The 20,494-nt window shown below is 42.7% G+C and overlaps 1 protein-coding gene across 8 annotated transcripts in view; it reads left to right on the top strand.

Moving 5' to 3' along the window:
- Positions 1-20,494, top strand: part of LOC112068459 (pleckstrin homology domain-containing family A member 5) — a 131,562-nt gene that overhangs the window by 2,219 nt on the left and 108,849 nt on the right. Inside the window, exon 1 of one of the 8 annotated variants that reach the window (XM_070438161.1) lies at positions 16,570-16,807. The exons of the other annotated variants lie outside the window; for them this stretch is intronic. The gene's annotated coding sequence lies outside the window, so the exon portion shown is untranslated. Of the gene's footprint in view, positions 1-16,569; positions 16,808-20,494 lie in introns of those variants that run through there. 8 annotated transcript variants of the gene reach the window in all.

The following is a 20,494-nucleotide window of genomic DNA, read 5'->3' as shown; positions in this document are numbered from 1 at the left end:
ATGGCTGTGTTCTTAGGCAAAATTGTGAGTGAGCCCACTCCCTTGGCTGAGAAGCAACCCCACACATGAATGGTCTCAGGATGCTTTACTGTTGGCATGACACAGGACTGATGGTAGCGCTCACCTTGTCTTCTCCGGACAAGCTTTTATCCGGATGCCCCGTACAATCGGAAAGGGGATTCATCAGAGAAAATTACTTTACCCCAGTCCTCAGCAGTCCAATCCCTGTACCTTTTGCAGAAATCAGTCTGTCCCTGATGTTTTTCCTGGAGAGAAGTGGCTTCTTTGCTGCCCTTCTTGACACCAGGCCATCTTCCAAAAGTCTTCACCTCACTGTGCGTGCAGATGCACACACCTGTATGCTGCCATTCCTGAGCAAGCTCTGTACTGGTGGTGCCCCGATCCCGCAGCGGAATCAACTTTAGGAGACGGTTCTGGCGCTTGCTGGACTTTCTTGGGCGCCCTGAAGCCTTCTTCACAAAAATTGAACCGCTCTCCTTGAAGTTCTTGATGATCCGATAAATGGTTGATTTAGGTGCAATCTTACAGGCAGCAATATCCTTGCCTGTGAAGCCCTTTTTGTGCAAAGCAATGATGACGGCACGTGTTTCTTTTAAGTTAACCATGATTCCAAGGACTTTGCAATTAATTGCAATTCATCTGATCACTCTTCATAACATTCTGGATATATGCAAATTGCCATCATACAAACTGAGGCAGCAGACTTTGTGAAAATTWATATTTGTGTCATTCTCAAAACGTTTGGCCACGACTGTACAGTGTTGTAATAATGTGAAAATGGTTAAAGTACAAAAGAGAAAATAAATAAACATAAATATGGGTTGTATTTACAATGGTGTTTGTTCTTCACTGGTTGTCATTTTCTTGTGGCAACACGTCACAAATCTTGCTTCTGTGATGGCACACTGTGGTATTTCCCCCAGTAGATATGGGAGTTTATCAAACTTAAAAAAAAAATAAATCATTGTGGATCTGTGTAATCTGAGGGAAATATGTGTCTCTAATATGATCATACATTTGGCAGGAGGTTTGGAAGTGCAGCTCAGTTACCACCTCATTTTGTGGGCAGTGTGCACATACGGCAGCCTTTCTCAATAGCAAGGCTATGCTCACTGAATCTGTACATAGTCAAAGCTTTCCTTACGTTTGGGTCAGTCACAGTGGTCAGGTATTCTGCCACTGTGTACTCTCTGTTTAGGGCCAACTAGCATTATAGTTTGCTCTGTTTTATGTGAATTCTTTCCAATGTGTCAATTAATTATCTTTTTGTTTTCTCATGATTTGGTTGGGTCTAATTGTGTTGCTGTCCTGGGGCTCTGTGTGGTTTGTTTGTGAACAGAGCACCAGGACCAGCTTGCTTAGGGGACTCTTCTCCAGGTTAATTTCTCTTAAGGTGATGGCTTTGTTATGGAAGGTTTGGGAATCGCTTCCTTTTCGGTGGTTGTAGAATTTAACAGCTCTTTTCTGGATTTTGATAATTAGCGGGTATCGGCCTAATTCTGCTCTGCATGCATTATTTGGTGTTTTACGTTGTACACAGACACAGAGGATATTTTTTCAGAATTCTGCATGCAGAGTCTCAATTTGGTGTTTGTTCCATTTTGTGAATTCTTGGTTGGTGAGCGGATCCCAGACCTCACAACTATAAAGGGTTCTATAACTGATTCAAGTATTTRTTGCCAGATCCTAATTGGTATGTCGAATTTTATGTTCCTTTTGATGGCATAGAAGGACCTTCTTGCCTTGTCTCTCAGATCGTTCACAGCTTTGTGGAAGTTACCTGTGGCGCTGATGTTTAGGCCAAGGTATGTATAGTTTTTTGTGTGAGCCATGGCAACGGTGTCTAGATGGAATTTGTATTTGTGGTCCTGGCGACTGGACCTTTTTTGGAACACCATTATTTTGGTCTTACTGAGATTTAGTGTCGGGGCCCAGGACTGGCAGAATCTGTGCAGAAGATCTAGGTGCTGCTGTAGACCCTCCTTTGTTGGTGACAGAAGCACCAGATCATCAGCAAACAGTAGACATTTGACTTCAGATTCTAGTAGAGTGAGGCCGACTGCTACAGACTGTTCTAGTGCCCTCTCTCTCTCTCCACCCCCCATCTCTCTGCCCAGCCAGTCAGCAACATGTGGTTGGTTGATCATCAAATCTCTGTTTTCGTTTGAGGCAATAGTTGAGAAACTAGTTCCTCATGGTCATGTGTGGGTGTGTGTATTTAGCCAGATGTGTTATCACAAGTTTTCCTTAAAATAGTTTAAAATAGCTTTAATATGAAGGAGTGTACCCACTACATGACCGTGTCCTTCTTTTTGACCATGACTTGTTTTTGTAAATATAGAGTTGGAAACCCGATGACTATTTGAATCATAAATTGCTATTAGAGCCCGACTGATTTATCGGTATATTAGAGTCCGACTGATTTAGCGGTTGACGGATATTATTGGCTGATATTAGCCTTTTACTGATGTAGGCTATTTATATCGCATTTAATCCACCAAAAAGGAGTGATATAAGATGTAAGATATAATAATACGTTCTTCATAGAATATTACGTTTTTTCTATATTTAATTATTTATCTTGAATAAGGCTCACTTTACATGGCTATAATCTACATTGCCTGGCGCTCTACAGCAAGACTAAACACTATCACCCAACACAACGACACCAGTCGGAGAGGAGAGTGAACTACTGTGAACTAACTGAGTGTTTTTATGTTATCCAGAGCATTGGTGACTGCAACTGTGCTGCTGGCAACAATTTTTTTGCCACGTTTACTGACACCGGCCATATTCAACGGGTGTTGAGCAACATTTTTCAATTATTCTGCGCTCTGGCACACTCAGACGAGAGTGCTCTGAAATCGGAGTAGATAGCCAGAGAGAATTTACCAGCTACGTCCATTGACAGTTGTCGCAGTGACATCATGAACATTCTATTTAAATGGTTACTTGCATAGCAGAGTCTTTTGTTTCGACATGTAGCTAGCTAGCTAAACAATGAACCATAATCCCAACTAATAGCGTTACTACCCTGCATGAATCTGCAGGTAGCTAACCAACCAGGTTCAATGTTAGCTAGCTAACATTAGGCTATAACTAGCAATGCAAATGGCTCTGAGATACAAATAATATAACTTTACAGATCATACACATAACATTAGCTAGCGAGCCGGCCAGCTAATGTTAGTTTGCTAGCTAGCAGTACATTTTAATTTGAAATGAAAATACATTCTGACTAAATGAGAAATGTGTAATATCTGAAAATGTAGCTTGCTAGACTAGCTTACCCATATACATGGATGGACGCTTCTCTCTCTCTGTCACGGATGCCATGTTTGCCCTTAGTTTGAAGATGTAATCCGGAGACAGGTGTTTTATATATCAGCCATCTGTGTGTTTTCTTTTCGACTCCATCTGCATATTTGCAATCAAACGACATAATTTTTCCAATTTCCTTAGCTATCACACTCTAATTCCACTGATTTCAAAACTCGGTCCTCCAGAAAGTGGAGAGCAACAGTTCTACTACGTGAAATCTTTCAAAAAAGCTCATGTTACAGACAGAAGCATGCTACATGGCAGACCAATCCGAACTCATCTCTCAGCATGTCCAGCCCACTCATTATCTCAGCAAATAATGGCTAGTTGGAAGGTTGCTGACTTTTTCTGTGGCAAAACCAACTAGGCTCGTAATTTAACAATTTTGCTCGTATTTGCATATGGCATACAAGTTTGTTATTAAGGCACATGAATGTTCACATGTTCCAGAAGGCATTTCTGCCAAAGTTTACATTCAAATGGCTCTCCTGTGAAGTGGTGATGCACAACATATGCACCGTTTCCTGAAACGAGTCACATATACGTTTACGTGAATATTCATGGTTGGGTGTCATGACACAGTGGATGCTATGTCCAAATGTAAAGCAAGTCCTGTGCTAAGAATGTTCAACTCTGTGGTAACGTTAACGTTACAGCCATTAAGTGAAGACCCTGAAATCCAGTTTGTTATATTTGCTCTTTGCGAAGGCTATTCTTCAAGCTCTGTCATTCAAATGTTTTCAGAGACACAAAAAATATAGCAAGTTACAAAGTATCTCTTTGTAGCTACATTTTGATGTATGGGTTGTCACTTTTCAGGGACTGGTACAAATTCACGTTTCGCCACCCCCATCTGGCCAGCTAACTAGCTGTGTAAGAGTACTTGACGCTGTTCATTGAGGGTTAGGGCTATCCGGAATCCTTGGGATGTCCCTACTCTAAACCCTAACCGTAACACTTACCTTAACCATTATAAATGTCAATGGCGTAGGGACGTCCCAAGGATCCCGAATAGCAAGGACCGTTCACTGAGGAAGCGCTTGGGGCGAGAGGTAGCGCTGTGGCAACGGTGAATTTGTGATTGATGTTTTTCCTTTCAAGTGACAACAACCAGAAATTCACTGGCTACAGCCCTGGAATCGATAAAACATGGCTAAATACCAAAACATTAAGAACGTGTCCTATGTTGTTGTTTTTCACATGGCTAGCATGAGGCAGCTCAGTCTTCGGAGCTTAAGCCCAGGCATCACAGGAACATTTTTAGATTTTGCTTCCATCTGTCAATTTTCATATTTTGGGATATTTTTCAACTATACTTTCATATAATGTACAAAGAAATTGGCAATAATGTAAACTCTTTTTCAGGACCCTGTCTTTCAAAGATACTTCCGAAATATCCAAATAACTTCACTGATCTTCATTGTAAAAGGTTTCAACACTGTTTCCCATGCTTGTTCAATGAACCATAAACAATTAATGAACATGCACCTGTAGAACGGTTGTTAAGACACCAGCTTACAGACGGTAGGCAATTAGGTCACAGTTTTGAAAACTTAGCACACTGAAGAAGCCTTTCTACTGACTCTGAAAAACACCAGAAGAAAGATGCCCAGGGTCACTGCTCATCTGCGTGAACGTGCCTTAGGCATGCTGCAAGGAGGCATGAGGACTYCAGATGTGGCCAGGGCAATAAATTGCAATGTGAGACGCCTAAGACAGCGCTACAGGGAGACAGGACGAACAGCTGATCATCCTCGCAGTGGCAGACCACGTGTAACAACACCTGCACAGGATCGATACATCCGAACATCACACCTGCAGGACAGGTACAGGATGGCAACAACAACTGCCGAGTTACACCAGGAACGCACAATCCCTCCATCAGTGCTCAGACTGTCCGCAATAAGCTGAGAGAGTCTGGACTCAGGGCTTGTAGGTCCGTTGTAAGGCAGGTCCTCACCAGACATCACCGCAACAACGTCACCTATGGACACAAACCCACCGTCGCTGGACCAGACAGGACTGGCAAAAAGTGCTCTTCACTGACAAGTCACGGTTTTGTCTCACCAGGGGTGATGGTCGGATTCGCATTTATCGTCGAAGGAATGAGCGTTACACCGAGGCCTGTACTCTGGAGCGGGATCGATTTGGAGGGTCCATCATGGTCTGGGGCGGTGTGTCACAGCATCATTGGACTGAGCTTGTTGTCATTGCAGGCAATCTCAACGCTGTGCGTTACAGGGAAGACATCCTCCTCCCTCATGTGGTACCCTTCCTGCAGGCTCATCCTGACATGACCCTCCAGCATGACAATGCCACCAGCCATACTGCTCATTCTGTGCATGATTTTCTGCAAGACAGGAATGTCAGTGTTCTGCCATGGCCAGCGAAGAGCCCGGATCTCAATCCCATTGAGCACCCCTGGGACCTATTGGATCGGAGGGTGAGGGCTAGGGCCATTCCCCCCAGAATTGTCCGGGAACTTGCAGGTGCCTTGGTGGAAGAGTGGGGTAACATCTCACAGCAAGAACTGGGAAATCTGGTTCAGTCCATGAGAAGATGCACTGCAATACTTAATGCAGCTGGTGGCCACACCAGATACTGACTGTTACTTTTGATTTTGTTCAGGGACACATTATTTCATTTCTGTTAGTCACATGTCTGTGGAACTTGTTCAGTTCATGTCTCAGTTGTTGAATCTTGTTATGTTCATACAAATATTTACACACAAATATTTACACATGTTAAGTTTGCTGAAAATAAACGCAGTTGACAGTGAGAGGACGTTTCTTTTTTTGCTGAGTTTATATAAATACTTTATTTGTATCATTTTATCCCAACTCCGTCAACTACACCTACCATAAATGTCCATACCATAAATATTTTTAAAATGCTCCATGTTGAATCATATATCATTCAAAAGCTTGTTTTCCGGAGCATATCGATAGCTAGTCCACACATGGCTATATCCTTTGTAGACATAGTGCTTCGTGCTGAAATATGAGTAATTTTCTGACATCCAATTGGTTACTGGCATTTAAAGGCCCTTCCGGCAACCTGATTGGTTAAAATGCCTCGTGCCGCACAGCACTTTCTTTTTTGAAAATATCTCCCGCGAAGAATCCACGTAAAGAGAGTGAAAATGAGACAATCTCTAAGAATATACCTACAGTATGTGAATAAAAATAGGCGATCTCAGTTAGCCAATGCGAGAAAAGCAGTGAATGAAATAAAAAATTTGCCTGATCAGCCGATTGAGGCAGTGGCAGTACAGGTAGAGGAGGAAAAGGAGGTAGCCGGCAGCAGCACATTGAGGAGCAAATTAGTTAAGATGAAGATGACAACTAGCAGAGATCAACCAGACAGCAGCCAGCCAACAGTGGCTTTTATTCCGCGTCACAAATAAACCAACTTGTACATGATTTGATTTGCCCTAGGTGTCTAAACACTGGACGGAAAATCACCGTAGACCCCACCAACCAGTGATTCTGTAATTCTGTCGTGATAGAATGTGCAGACTGTGAAGGTGATCGTGATGAATTTAGGAGGAGTGTTTACACTTCCTCCAGGAGTGCTCCAGGGGAGATGTGGCATTTGATATAAATGTTTGGATGGTTCCTCCAGCCCATGAACTTGGACTTGGTTATGCAGCTCTAAAGAATATAAGCAAAGGGATTTGCGTCTCAGCTCATATCAGAGACATGGCAGGAGAGTGACAGGTAAATAAAAGGAGAGAGTGGCCCATTATTGTCAGGTGACTTGATGTGTATAAAAAATATTTATTTCCTTGCTCCAGCAAAAGTATTCAAAGTTAATTAAACAGAGTGATAGGAAAACATAACTATACAATGACACTGTCACATAGGCCTACAGTGTCATAGGGCTGTAGCCTACTGTGATTACTGAGAAATTAGCTTAACATAAAGTAAATACATGCTGATATACTAATATTTACAAAGGGTAACATGCTGATATTTAGTCCTGCAGTTATGACTAATGTCGATAGACATAATAAGTACTTTTCCCCCCCACTTTAGTTGCAGAGATTCAGAGAAGGCTACAGTCTGGAGAGTGCTACAAAGATAATTAGAAGAGCATACGCAGATATAGAACCAGACATAGCAGAGTTGCTGAAGGAGGATGAGGATGCCATCATAGACATTAATGTATCCTTCGATGGCACATGGCACAAGAGAGGATTCACTTCCAACTACAGGATAGGTGTGTGCATTGGTGCTGGTACAAGCGAGCCATAGAAAATGGTGAAGATCCACCCTGTCAATAAAACCTCGGAGGCCATACATTTTTTAATAGAGAGGTTGCACAGAAAATGGTACATGTATATCATAGGATATCAAATGATAACCTCCTCAAAATAATGTAGCACGGAGGAACCCAGAATTCATATGAATGTCTGAACTCTGTAATATGGTCGCGATGCCCCAAAACTTTCTTGGTGGGCAAAAGCCGCATTGACGGTGCAGCCTGTATGGCAGTAGCCACGTTTAATGAGGGAGCTGCTGTATCAAATGCGATGAACAAATTGTGGCTTGACAGCACTTTGGTGACACTGGAAGCAATCAGAGAGGAGTTGTGAGAACTGATGCTGCTTCAATGGAGTGTGCCAAGTGTGAGCGCAGGTCCCATGACACAGTCAAGAAAGTCAAAGAGGGCCTTACATATGGGGCAGGCATAGCTGATTAATGTTTTGCACATTTCAACAGCCATACAAAATCATTGTATGTGACAAATAGAGAAAAGTGATATGAGAATTTTCCCAAAACTGCATATTTGCCCAACAGACCAGTATTCAAAGCATATGCTCTATTAATTGAAACAAATGTATTAAACATGCTAATGTATTTGTAAAAGGTATATTTGATGTTTATTTGTAAGTTTAGAAGTGATACATGAATACTAGCTTAATTAATGTGGCATAAATGGTCATATTTATGGGAAGTACATTTTAAATACATTAGCTTATTTTATTGGCCGTTTTATAAAAATGACATGTTCCCGGTGTGCCAATTCATTCACATTATTCCACACATAGGTTCTTAGGTCTTATAGTCAGACTTTTACAGAGGCTTTTTTTAAATATCTTGTATTGTTTTGATTTTAAGTGTCATTTTATGTGTAATTATAGTCAAAATATGCATCTGATTTGACACCCTGAACTCTGTCTGAGAAGTAGTTGGTGAACCAGGCGAGGCAGTCAATTTAGAAACCAAGGCTGTGTAGTCTGCCGATAAGAATGTGGTGATTGACAGAGTCGAAAGCCTTGGCCAGGTCGATGAAGACTGCTGCACAGTTTTTTCTTTTATCAATGGCGGTTATGATATCGTTTAGGACCTTGAGTGTGGCTGAGGTGCACCCATGACCAGCTCAGAAACCAGATTGCATAGCGGAGAAGGTACGGTGGGATACGAAATGGTCGGTGATCTGTTTGTTAACTTGGCTTTCGAAAAGCTTAGAAAGGCAGGGTAGGATAGATATAGGTCTGTAACAGTTTGGGTCTAGAGTGTCTCCCCCTTTGAAGAGGGGGATGACCGCGGCAGCTTTCCAATCTTTGGGGATCTCAGACGATACTAAAGAGAGGTTGAACAGGCTAGTAATAGGGGTTGCAACAATTGCGGCGGATGATTTTAGAAAGAGAGGGTCCAGATTGTCTAGCCCAGCTGATTTGTAGGGGTCCAGATTTTGCAACTCTTTCAGAACATCAGCTATCTGGATTTGGGTGAAGGAAAAATGGGGGAGTTTTGGGCAAGTTGCTGTGGGGGGTGCAGGGCTGTTGACCGGGGTAGGGGTAGCCAGGTGGAAAGCATGGCCAGCCGTAGAAAAATGCTTATTGAAATTCTCAATTATTGTGGATTTATCGGTGGTGACAGTGTTTCCTAGCCTCAGTGGAGTGGGCAGCTGGGAGGAGGTGCTCTTACTCTCCATGGACTTTACAGTGTCCCAGAATTTTGGGGAGTTTGTGCTACAGGATGCAAATTTCTGTTTGAAAAAGCTAGCCTTTGCTTTCCTAACTGCCTGTATATATTGGTTCCTAACTTCCCTGATAAGTTTCATATCGCGGGGGCTATTCGATGCTAATGCAGTATGCCACAGGATGCTTTTGCGCTGGTCAAGGGCAGTCAGGCTGGAGTGAACCAAGGGCTATATCTGTTCCTGGTTCTACATTTTTTGAATGGGGCATGCTTATTTAAGATGGTGAAGAAATTAATTTGAAAAAATAACCAGGCATCCTCTACTGACGGAATGAGGTCGATATCCTTCCAGGATACCCGGGCCAGGTCTATTAGAAAGGCCTGCTCGCTGAAGTGTTTTAGGAAGCGTTTGACAGTGATGAGGGGTTGTCGTTTGACCGCAGACCCATTACGGATGCAGGCAATGAGGCAGTGATCGCTGAGATCCTGGTTGAAGACAGCAGATATGTATTTAGAGGGCAGGTTGGTCAGGATGAAATCTATGAGGGTGCCTGACTAGTCTCCCAGTACCTGCCGCTGAAAACATTCCCACAGCATTATGCTGCCACCATCATGCTTCACCGTAGGGCTGGTGCCAGATTTCCTCCAAACATGACACTTGGCATTCAGGCCGAAGAGTTCAATCTTAGTTTCATCAGACCAGAGAATCTTGTTTCTCATGGTCTGAAAGTCCTTTCAGTGCCTTTTGGCAAACTCCAAGCGGGTTGTCATGTTTCTTTTACTGAGTATAGGCTTCCGTCTATCCACACTACTATAAAGGCCTGATTGGTGGAGTGCTGCAGAGATGGTTGACCTTCTGGAAGTTACTCCCATCTCCACAGAGGAACTTTTTTTGATCTCCAGTATTTTCCACAACTTGGCAAATTTATTCCACACATCTGACTTCCCCTTTCCCTCCTGGGCAACCACTAAACATTCCCCCATTTCAAGTTTATTTGTACTTGCTGTCATGTGTTAGTGTTCAGAGTTTGTTATAACCAATTTAATGATGTGATTATGATATATTATACTGTAGGTCAGGCTCAATCGGTCACGTGCATGTGATGCATACATGTGTCATGTAAAAAGAGCAAGGGTTGAGGGAATAGGGAATGTTTTTCCTAAACAAATGAGGGATTTCGGTAACGTAACTTTTCAGCCTGAAATGGCAGTAATTATGTTGCAGCTTCCGCAACGCGGACAGCACGATAAACACTAATGTTCTGTAGCAGGGAGGAGAGAGAGACACACCGGGTGCTAGTCACACAGTCACTTGCTGTCATTTTTTTTTTAACACAGCGCAGCAAGTCTGTCAATCAAATCAATTGCAGTCGGACTCCCTCCATTCATTTGTGTGTCTTAATAATTTCATCAAACATTGCACTTAAAGCATCAGACAAGCTCGGTGCATATAGTTGATTTGATTAAAACACGTAGGATGTCTCTATACTGTATATGGAAAAATACACCTTTAAAAAAAATATACCAAAAGATAGTTTTTGAGTGGATTTTTCTTTTAACTGCAATCGCAGCACTAGGTGTGGAGCAGTGTACAGCTAGCCAGACAAGTGTGAAAGGATACTGAAAGATAAAGTAGGCTATGCATTTCAAATGCCACCCTATTCCCTTTCTAGGGTACTACTTTTGAACTGGGCCCATTTGGGACAGAGGCAAATGGTGCCGTTAATCTGTCCTGAGACCTCACACAACGCTCCTCCTGCCAGCAATGCTTGCAATAATTACAGACTAGCAGCTAGGGCAAAGGCTTCACTCCAGGCTAAACTGAAACTGAAACCCCCTATTTCAAGACTTACCATTGTCTCTACTTCACTACATGGAGTTTAAAGTCAGCCTATGTTTAAAGCCAGTATTATTTTTGGCCTGCATGCATCACTGTGGACTGGAGCTAGCCTGTTTTCTGTTTTTGTCTGACTACTAGGCCTGTATTTAAAAGCAGCTCAAGTGGTTTTGCAGATTTTGACCCGTCTTCTGACCCTTTCAGACAGACAGTTCAGAGTATGTTCTGTCTCCATCTTCTGTGATCGATCGTGCCACAGATGGTGGAGAAAGCAGGCACTCCCTGGCCACACCACACAGGGTGCCACACTTCCATCCTGTGTTGGCCAATAAAGGTATATATTTTTTTATTCTCAGTAGCACGTACTTGTGTCCTAAACACATTGCTACTGGAATGTCAGGCCTATGGCCTCAAAGCCATCCCCCTATAGAGTTAGGTACTGATGGAACCTGTCTCTGATGATGTAACTCAGATCAAATGATGTATCTAATGTATTTATTTAATCTAATGTCTTAATAATGCCATTATCAGATAGGGTGTTACTTAGCCGGTTCTCAACCAGGAGCTAACTCACTGTACAGGGACTTTCACAGACTGCTTTCAATACAAATTACGGTCATATAAATTAAGTCTGGATTTATGACAGGCAGCAGCTGACAATGAGGAGCATCTGAACCAGTAATAATGAGTGATTCCCCTGGACAACAACCCAGCCCTCAGGCCCTCTGAATCAGACTGGACTGTTTCTCTGTATTTGCTGATAATTGAAGATGACTTGTCCTTGGCTGTGCTCCTTCTCTCCTTTGCCTGCACTGTGTGGTGCTCTCTCCCTACAATGTACCGGCGGTGCGCCAATCATGTTTGTGTGGAAGGAAAGGAAGAGAAAGAAGGGACTTTCATAGAAATATAATTACAGGACATCCCCATTCAAGACAATGGAATTAAGTAGCCTAATTATATTTGTATGGGGACTACTCTGTGTAGTGGAGAGGACTCTAATTGGTCCATCAGCAGCAGGGTGGGTGGGTGGTTGGGAGCCTGCATGTCCGTGTGATCAGGCCATGACTGGATGACCGGAGCTGGCAGGGTAGGCAGGGCAGGAGAGAGGGAAAGTCTGCTGGAGACTGGGGTCAGAGAGAGTTCCTCTCACAGGTTCACACTCAGAAGTTAGAGCCCGAGAGAGTAGCCTAGGCTATAGGCTCCACAGATACATTGGAGTGCGAGGCAGAAGCTTACGGATAGATAGAGGATACTTACGGCAAGATAGCTGGAAAGGGTAGTCACTAGTGTCGGTATACTTACTGCATGTGAACTGGTGTGTTTTCATGCAAGGCCCGGTGAAGAAGGAAGAGGATCACGATGTTGAAGTTCACTACAACACACTGCTCCAGGTGTGTAATGCACTTTACTGCATACATGTGTCCTCTGCACTGCTTTGGGCTAAAAGGGGATCTTCCAGAMGGTCTAGTGGTGCTAGAATTTCTCCTGCGCAGTGATCCATTGCAACCTCTTGTATTTATGCACTGCATCTGTAGGCTAGGCTACTTCTTACTGCCTTCATTGTCCTCGATTTCTTAGGTTTTTTTGAGAGGCAAATGGTACTCTGAAGAGAATGGATTAGCCTGCTAAAGAAATGAATGCTATTCTGTATTTGAGCGTGTGTGGTTTGCTCCTGTTCACCCCTCTGGATGTTTCTATTGTGTTCAACTTTACAAATAATAAAGCTACAAATCTACGTTTACAAGAGCTTTTCTCTTGTCTGTTTTCTGTTCGTTTTAGTTTTCTGTTTTATAAGTCCAGACAGGTCAGGGTTTAATAACAAAGGCTTTACTGTTATGTTATATTCCCCAACTCACCTGGTGTGTGTGCTTCTGTGCGTGTGCGTGCTGGTGTTTGTGTGCGCCAGAGTGACCCAGGGTAATGTGGATGTGGAGCTTTCACCTCACTGATACATTCCCTGACTAGCACAGTACAGTGTGTGATCTGATCACCCTATAATGGCTGTCTGCGMCATCCTATAAATCACAAACTCTCCCATTTTAAATCCTGACCTCAAGGATGGGTACAGTAAAGTGGCAAAAACGGATGCCAAGAGGGCATGTTMTATAGTGGGGCAGCTTAGCAAAACAATCATTCATTTTGTGATAAAAGCACCAAATTTGGTTGATTTATGTACCCTGAAAATATGTTGATTTGGAACCACTCCAGCTTTGGTCCCTGGGGGTGTGGTAGCATTTTTTTAAAGATTAAGGCTCCAAATTTGGCACAGAGAGAATTTTGGACCCTAAAACGACTTAAATTAGGAGCCACCACAGATATATTACCTGGGGGTCATAGCATCTTACACAATGGCCACTTTTGGTAATACAATGTTAAAGTTCTGAAGGCCTTTTTAGAGAAAAACACACCAAATTTGGCACAGAGGTAGATTTATCTACCCTGAAATGATTTAGATATCGAGCCACCATAGATTTGGCCCCTGGGGGCTGTGGCAAACTTCTTTGAAAATAGCCACCAGCAGTACCATTGTTCTACAATTCAGAAGGAATATTTTAAGATAAAGGCTCTACATTTGACTTAAAGCATTTTCACACAAGTTTGTTTGCTATATTTCGAATGAGAGTTAGATTATCTGTTACATAGATTTAAAATGTTTTTGGTCCGGCTGGTTTCACATTGCCAAATGCCAAACMAACTAAAATGCATATACAAAACCACATGTTAATGCAAGTAATTCATTTTTTGGACAATACTGCCCTACAAAGGCAAAGTGCAGTAACTATGTAAAAACAAATCCTGCAAAATCTGACTTTTTCTGTCTAGACAAAAAGCAATTTCTGGTACTTCTTGATATATTCTGATAGATTGGCTTGTTGCTGTGTCAGGAAACGAAATATCACTTTAAACAGATATACAGTGCATTCGTAAAGTATTCAGACCCCTTTACTTTCTACACATTTTGTTAAGTTATTCTAAAATGGATAAAAAAATAAAAAAATACTCATCACAATAACCCATAATGACAAAGTGAAATCAGGTTTTTAGAAATGTTTTCAAATGTATTTGAAAAAAATAAATAAAAAGATACCTTATTTACATAAGTATTCAGCCCCTTTGCTATGAGACTCGAAATTGAGCTCAGGTGCATCCTGTTTCCATTGATCATCCTTGATTGGAGTCCACTACACTTTTAAACTCTTGATGGTTGTAAGGCAGTGCCCTATTAACATCGTCCTGGCATTTCTAAACTTTGCAGGGCATGTCACTTCACCAATCTCTTTGCATAACCCACCACTAAGCATGCACTGTTTTCTTACTTACTAACCTCAACTGGATGGATCCATAAATAATTACTGTGGGAATAAATATCACTGAATGACAAAAATATTGGAATAAAGCAGACTAATGCAATTGAAGGCATGTATGAAATTGTTGCTTACTGAAACTCCCAGTCATCCAATCCTTGTAATAAATTTGAAGCAATAGCCTACCCGCATGTGGTCAATTAGATGATCATTTCAGCACCATTTTGATTGGGACAGCGCCATCGCGCTGATCTGAGACAAGTGTGGGGACTCGTCTAGATAAATCAATTAATGTTAGATTTTCTTTTTCACTGTATCTCCGTTTGGATATTGGTTAGGCTGCAAATAGGCAGGGGAAATGTTAGCTAAGTTGAGGTGAGTGCTACTCATGATCATCTTCTCTAGTTGGCTCATTGATTAGAACACTTGGCCATGTTATGTGGTTCAACAAGTGMATTATTTTGCTCTTCTGAATCTCTGTCCATATAGGCTATTTGGTTAATCTGTTTCTGGCTGGGCAAATACGTGGAGGTGGTATAGCTTATATATTATATATTTTGGGGCGGCAGGTAGCCTAGTGGTTAGAGTGTTGGGCCAGTAACCAAAAGGTTGCTGGATTGAATCCCTGAGCTGACAAGGTAAAAATCAGTCTTTCTGCCACTGAACAAGGCAGTTAACCCACTTTTCCCCAGTAGGCCGTCATTGTTAAATAAGAATTTGTTCTTAACTGACCTGCCTAGTTAAATAAAGGTTAAATACATTTTTTTATAAATATTTGTTTGCTCATCTATCATTGATCAGAAACATTTAGCATGCAATAATAAAGCATAAATCAAGATTATTTTGCACGATCACGTATAGGCAACTCCAAAAGCCTGCGGAGGTTGTGAAATATGAACATGAGACTCACATGCTTTTGAAAATATAGATTTTGGTGAAGATAAGACCCTACAACTGCTCCCTAAGAAAGTAGAGTGGGGCAGGGAAGAGATTAAATGTGGATCAAAAAAGCATGGGCTTGGGCTCTGTTTCAAAATATCACTTTTTTAGCGGTTCCTGTGTGGTTCCCGTTCCTGTGTGGGAAAAATATTATTTGTATTTTATTCTGTTATATTCCATTATATTCTTACTATAATATACAAAACATTATATAGCTAGAGGACTCCTGATATCTCCAGGAGTAATACGTATTACTTTTCTTTATCTGTTGTGGTCTAGTACTGTCCTTTTGCCTGTCTTCCCAGTGGCCTACTTGTTGTGTGAACTGCTGACTGCTCATAATTATGCAGATAGTTGTTGACACATCAACCAGGATCAAGGGGCAGGGCAATTTATGACTTGTTTTGATAATCAGTGGCTGTATTGGAGGGGGAGTGGTTTCATCTCTTTTCTGAGTGTATATCACCAGTCCACTGGTCTCATTCACACAGAACTACCCTACGCCTTGACCTTTTTCTCACCTCTCTCTCCAGATGACATCCTGCGACTAATGAGGTCTGGCCGCCTAACAACCTGCCTGCTCAACCCCACCCCCTCATCCCTTCTCCAGACCATCTCTGGAGACCTTCTCCCATTCCTCACTTCCCTCATCAACTCATCCCTGACCACTGGCTGCGTCCCCTCTGACTTCAAAATGGCCCGAGTTGCTCCCCTCCTCAAGAAACCAACACTCGACTCATCTGACGTGTGGTGTCTCTTTCAACTTTCTCATTATCTATCTCAGAACGATCTTCTTGACCGTAATCAGTCAAGCTTCAAGACGTGTCACTCAACCGACTTCTTCTTTGTGTCACGGAGGCTCTCCGCACTATCAAAGCTGACTTTCCTCCTAGATCTATCCGCTACCTTCGACACTGTGAACCATCAGATCCTCCTCTCCACCCTCTCAGGGCCGGGCGTCTCAGGCTATGCACACTCTTGGATTGCATCCTACCTGGCAGGCCAATCCTACCCGGTGACGTGGAGAGGGTCTGTGTCTGAACCACGTATTCTTACTACTACTGGTGTCCCCCAGGGCTCGGTTCTAGGCCCTCTCATCTTCTCTCATCTTCTCTATACATCACTCAGCTCCGTCATATCCTTACATGGTGTCTCCTATCATTGCTATGCGGATGACACTGAAGTACTATTCTCTTTCCCCCTTTCTGACACACAGGTGGTGACACGCATCTCTGCGTGCCTGGCAGATATCTCAACTTGGATGTCGGCCCACCACCTCAAGCTCAATCTTGACAAGACGGAACAGCTCCTCCTCCCTAGGAAAGCCTGCCTTCTCAAAGTCCTCTCCATCACAGTTGACAACTCCACAGTGTCGCCCTCCCAGAATGCTGCGTGACCCTGGACAACACCCTGTTGTTCTCTTCAAACACCAAAGATGTGACCCGCTCTTGCAGGTACGCAGCACCCCGCCTGGTTTTCAACCATCCCAAGATCTCTCATGTTACCTTGCTCCTCTGCACATTCCAATGGCTTCCAGTGGAAGCTCGTATCCACTACAATACCATGGGGCTTACCTAAGGAACATTAATAGGAACTGACTCTCCCTACCTTCAGGCTATGCTCAAACCCTACACCGCAACCCGAGCACTCCGTTCTACCTCCTCAGGTCTCTTGGCCCTTCCACCCATAGGGTAGGGCAGCTCTCGTTCAGCCCAGTTCAAGCTCTTCTCTGTCCTGGCACCCCAATGYATGAACCAGTTTCCCCCTGAAACTAAGACAGCAAAGTCCCTGCCCATTTTCTGAAAACATCTGAAACCCTACCTCTTTAAACAGTATCTTAAATAATGTTCCTCCTCACTTCGACCCTCCCCCCCCAAAATGTAATAAAATTAAAATAAATAAAAAGAGAACACTTAACCAGCACTTGCACTTGACCCACCCCACCCACCCTTCTAGCTCTGACTCTACTAATAGCTACTTTATTGAGGATAAAAACAAATGATATGCCTGTGATATGAGGCTGTCCCAGCTAGCTATCTTAAGATGTGTTAGGTTCTCAATGAATCTAGTGACGATTAGTAAAGCTTAAACCAAGTTTATTCACCCATTGGGTCATACAGCTGCATAAGACAAATACATATTTCCACCAGTGGTAGTATATATACCCCAATTTGTGTGGTCTCCTCCTTCTCTCTAAACATTACATCTTTATTACTAGGCAGGAAGTTAAGTAATGCGGGAAACAAACTGTTCCTTCTTCCTTAATGTGACGTGACCTCGACCCCCTTCCTCGCTAATCCACAGCTCTCCACCATAATCAGCGACTGCAATCATGTGATTGCCTCTCCTCTACTCAGCACCTCCCAAAGACCCCTGGCTCCTATCCAACCTTCATGGACACACCATATAAACTCAGCAAAAAAAGAAACGTTCATTTTTCAGGACCCTGACTTTCAAAGATWATTTGTAAAAATCCAAATAACTTCACAGATCTTTATTGTAAAAGGTTTAAACACTGTTTCCCATGTTTGTTCAATGAACCATGAACAATTAATGAACATGCACCTGTGGAATGGTCGTTAAGACACTAACAGCTTACAAATGATAGGCAATTAAGGTTACAGTAATGAAAATTTAGGACACTAAAGGGGCATTTCTACTGACTCTGAAAGAGCCAAAAGAAAGATCCCCAGGGTCCCTGCTCATCTGCGTGAATGTGCCTTAGGCATGCTGCAAGGAGGCATYAGGACTGCAGATGTGGCCAGGGCAATAAATTGCGATGTCCATACTGTGAGAAGCCGAAGACAGCGTTACAGGGAGATAGGACGGACAGCTGATCGTCCTCGCACAGTGGCACACCACATGTAACAACACCTGAGGGCTTGTAGGCCTGTTGTATGCAGGTCCTCACCTGACATCACCGGCAATGACTATGGGCACAAACCCACCGTTGCTGGACCAGACAGGACTGGCAAAAAGTGCTCTTCACTGGCGAGTCGCGGTTTTGTCTCACCAGGGGTGATGGTCGGATTCGCGTTTATCGTCGAAGGAATGAGTGTTACACCGAGGCCTGTACTCTGGAGCGGGATCGATTTGGAGGTGGAGGGTCGGTCTGGGGCGGTGTGTCACAGCATCATCGGGCTGAGCTTGTCATTGCAGGCAATCTCAACGCTGTGCATTACATGCATTATCCTCCTTCCTCATGCGGTACCCTTCCTGCAGGCTCATCCTGACATGACCCTCCAGCATGACAATGCCACCAGCCATACTGCTCGTTCTGTGCGTGATTTCCTGCAAGACAGGAATGTCAGTGTTCTGCCATGGCCAGCGAAGAGCCCGGATCTCAATCCCATTGAGCACGTCTGGGACCATTTGGATGTGAAGGCTAGGGCCATTCCCCCCAGAATTGTCCGGGAACTTGCAGGTGCCTTGGTGGAAGAGTGGGGTAACATCTCACAGCAAGAACTGGCAAATCTGGTGCAGTCCATGAGGAGGAGATGAACTGCAGTACTTAATGCAGCTGGTGGCCACACCAGATACTGACTGTTACTTTTGATTTTGACCCCCCCTTTATTCAGGGACACATTATTCCATTTCTGTTAGTCACATGTCTGTGGAACTTGTTCAGCTTATGTCTCAGTTGTTGAATCTTGTTATGTTCATACAAATATTTACACATGTTAAAAACTTCTTAAGGCTAGGCATCCCGCTAGCTTGACAACTTCCTGTGAAACTGGAAGGCGCGCAATTCAAATAAATAATCATTACAATTATGGATATTAAACATTTAGGTACAAACAAGTGTCTTATATTGGTGAAAAGCTTAAATTCTTGTTAATCTAACTGCACCGTCCGATTTACAGTAGGCTTTACAGCAAAAGCGTGCCATGCGGTTGTTTGAGGAAGGCGCCCCACATTAAAATATTTTTCCACCGGCACAGGTTTAATAAATTCACAAATAGCGATGAAATATTCACTTACTTTTTGAAAATCTTCCTCTGATTTGTCATCCAAAGGGTCCCAGCTATAACATGTATTGTCATTTTGTTAGATAAAATCCTTCTCTATTTCCCAAAAAGTCAGTTTAGTTGGCTCCATCGATTTGAGTAATCCACTCGTTCAACATGCCAAGATAGGAATCCGAAAATGTACCCTTAAACTTTGTTTCAAAAAGTAAAAATACATTTCTATTCAATCCTCAGATACCCTAAAATMTWATTKAACTATAATATTTAATACGGAAAGAAGTATGTTCAATAGGAAAGCGATATTAGCAGGTGCACGTCCTCTTCATCGCGCGCGCATACACAAATGCAAGTCTGTGTCCCTGTAGTAAAACTCATATTTCTTACTCGTTTTGGAAGAAACATGCCTGAAACCTTGAACAAAGACCACCCAGTGGAAGCCATAGGAAATGCATACTGGGAGCTAGATTTAATTATTTCCCTATACGTTTCATTGGATGAGCATGGGCTCTCAAAAGAAAGAAATTCTGATTGGATTTTCTCCTACCATACCTATTGTGTTATAGTCTCCTATATTATTTTTTACATTTCTACAAACTTCAGAGTTTTTTCTGTCCAATGGTACCAATTATATGCATATCCTTGCTTCAGGGCCTGAGCAACATGCAGTTTACTTTGGGCACGTCAGTCAGGTGGATATTGAGAAAAATAGACCCTAGCCTGAAGACGTTTTAATTAAGTTTGCTGAAAATAAATGCAGTTGACAGTGAGAGGACGTTTCTTTTTTTGCTGAGTTGTGTATAAACCAGYCTATGGCACTCCTCATGTCTCTAGTATAATTGATGATTAACAATATTTAAAGTTTAGAAATCCGAACCCATCAGGTGAATGCACTAACTGTAAGTCGCTRTGCATAAGAGCTAAATGACTAAAATGTCAAATGTAATTTAGAGCACCTTTTCGTTCCATGACATAGACTGACGGTGAATCCAGGTTAAAGCGATGATCCCTTATTGATGTCACTTTTTAAATCCACTTCAATCAGTGTAGTTGAAGGGGAGTAAATCATTTGAGACACTTGAGACATGGATTGTGTATGTGTGCCATTCAGAGGGTGAATGGGCAAGACAAAGAATTTAAGTGCCTTTGAATGGTAATGGTAGTAGGTGCCAGGCA

Source organism: Salvelinus sp. IW2-2015, unplaced genomic scaffold (assembly GCF_002910315.2).
Source record: "Salvelinus sp. IW2-2015 unplaced genomic scaffold, ASM291031v2 Un_scaffold534, whole genome shotgun sequence".
Taxonomy (NCBI): domain Eukaryota; kingdom Metazoa; phylum Chordata; class Actinopteri; order Salmoniformes; family Salmonidae; genus Salvelinus; species Salvelinus sp. IW2-2015.
The sequence above is the reverse complement of the archived record's forward strand: the minus strand, read 5'-3'. Positions and strand labels throughout refer to the sequence as shown.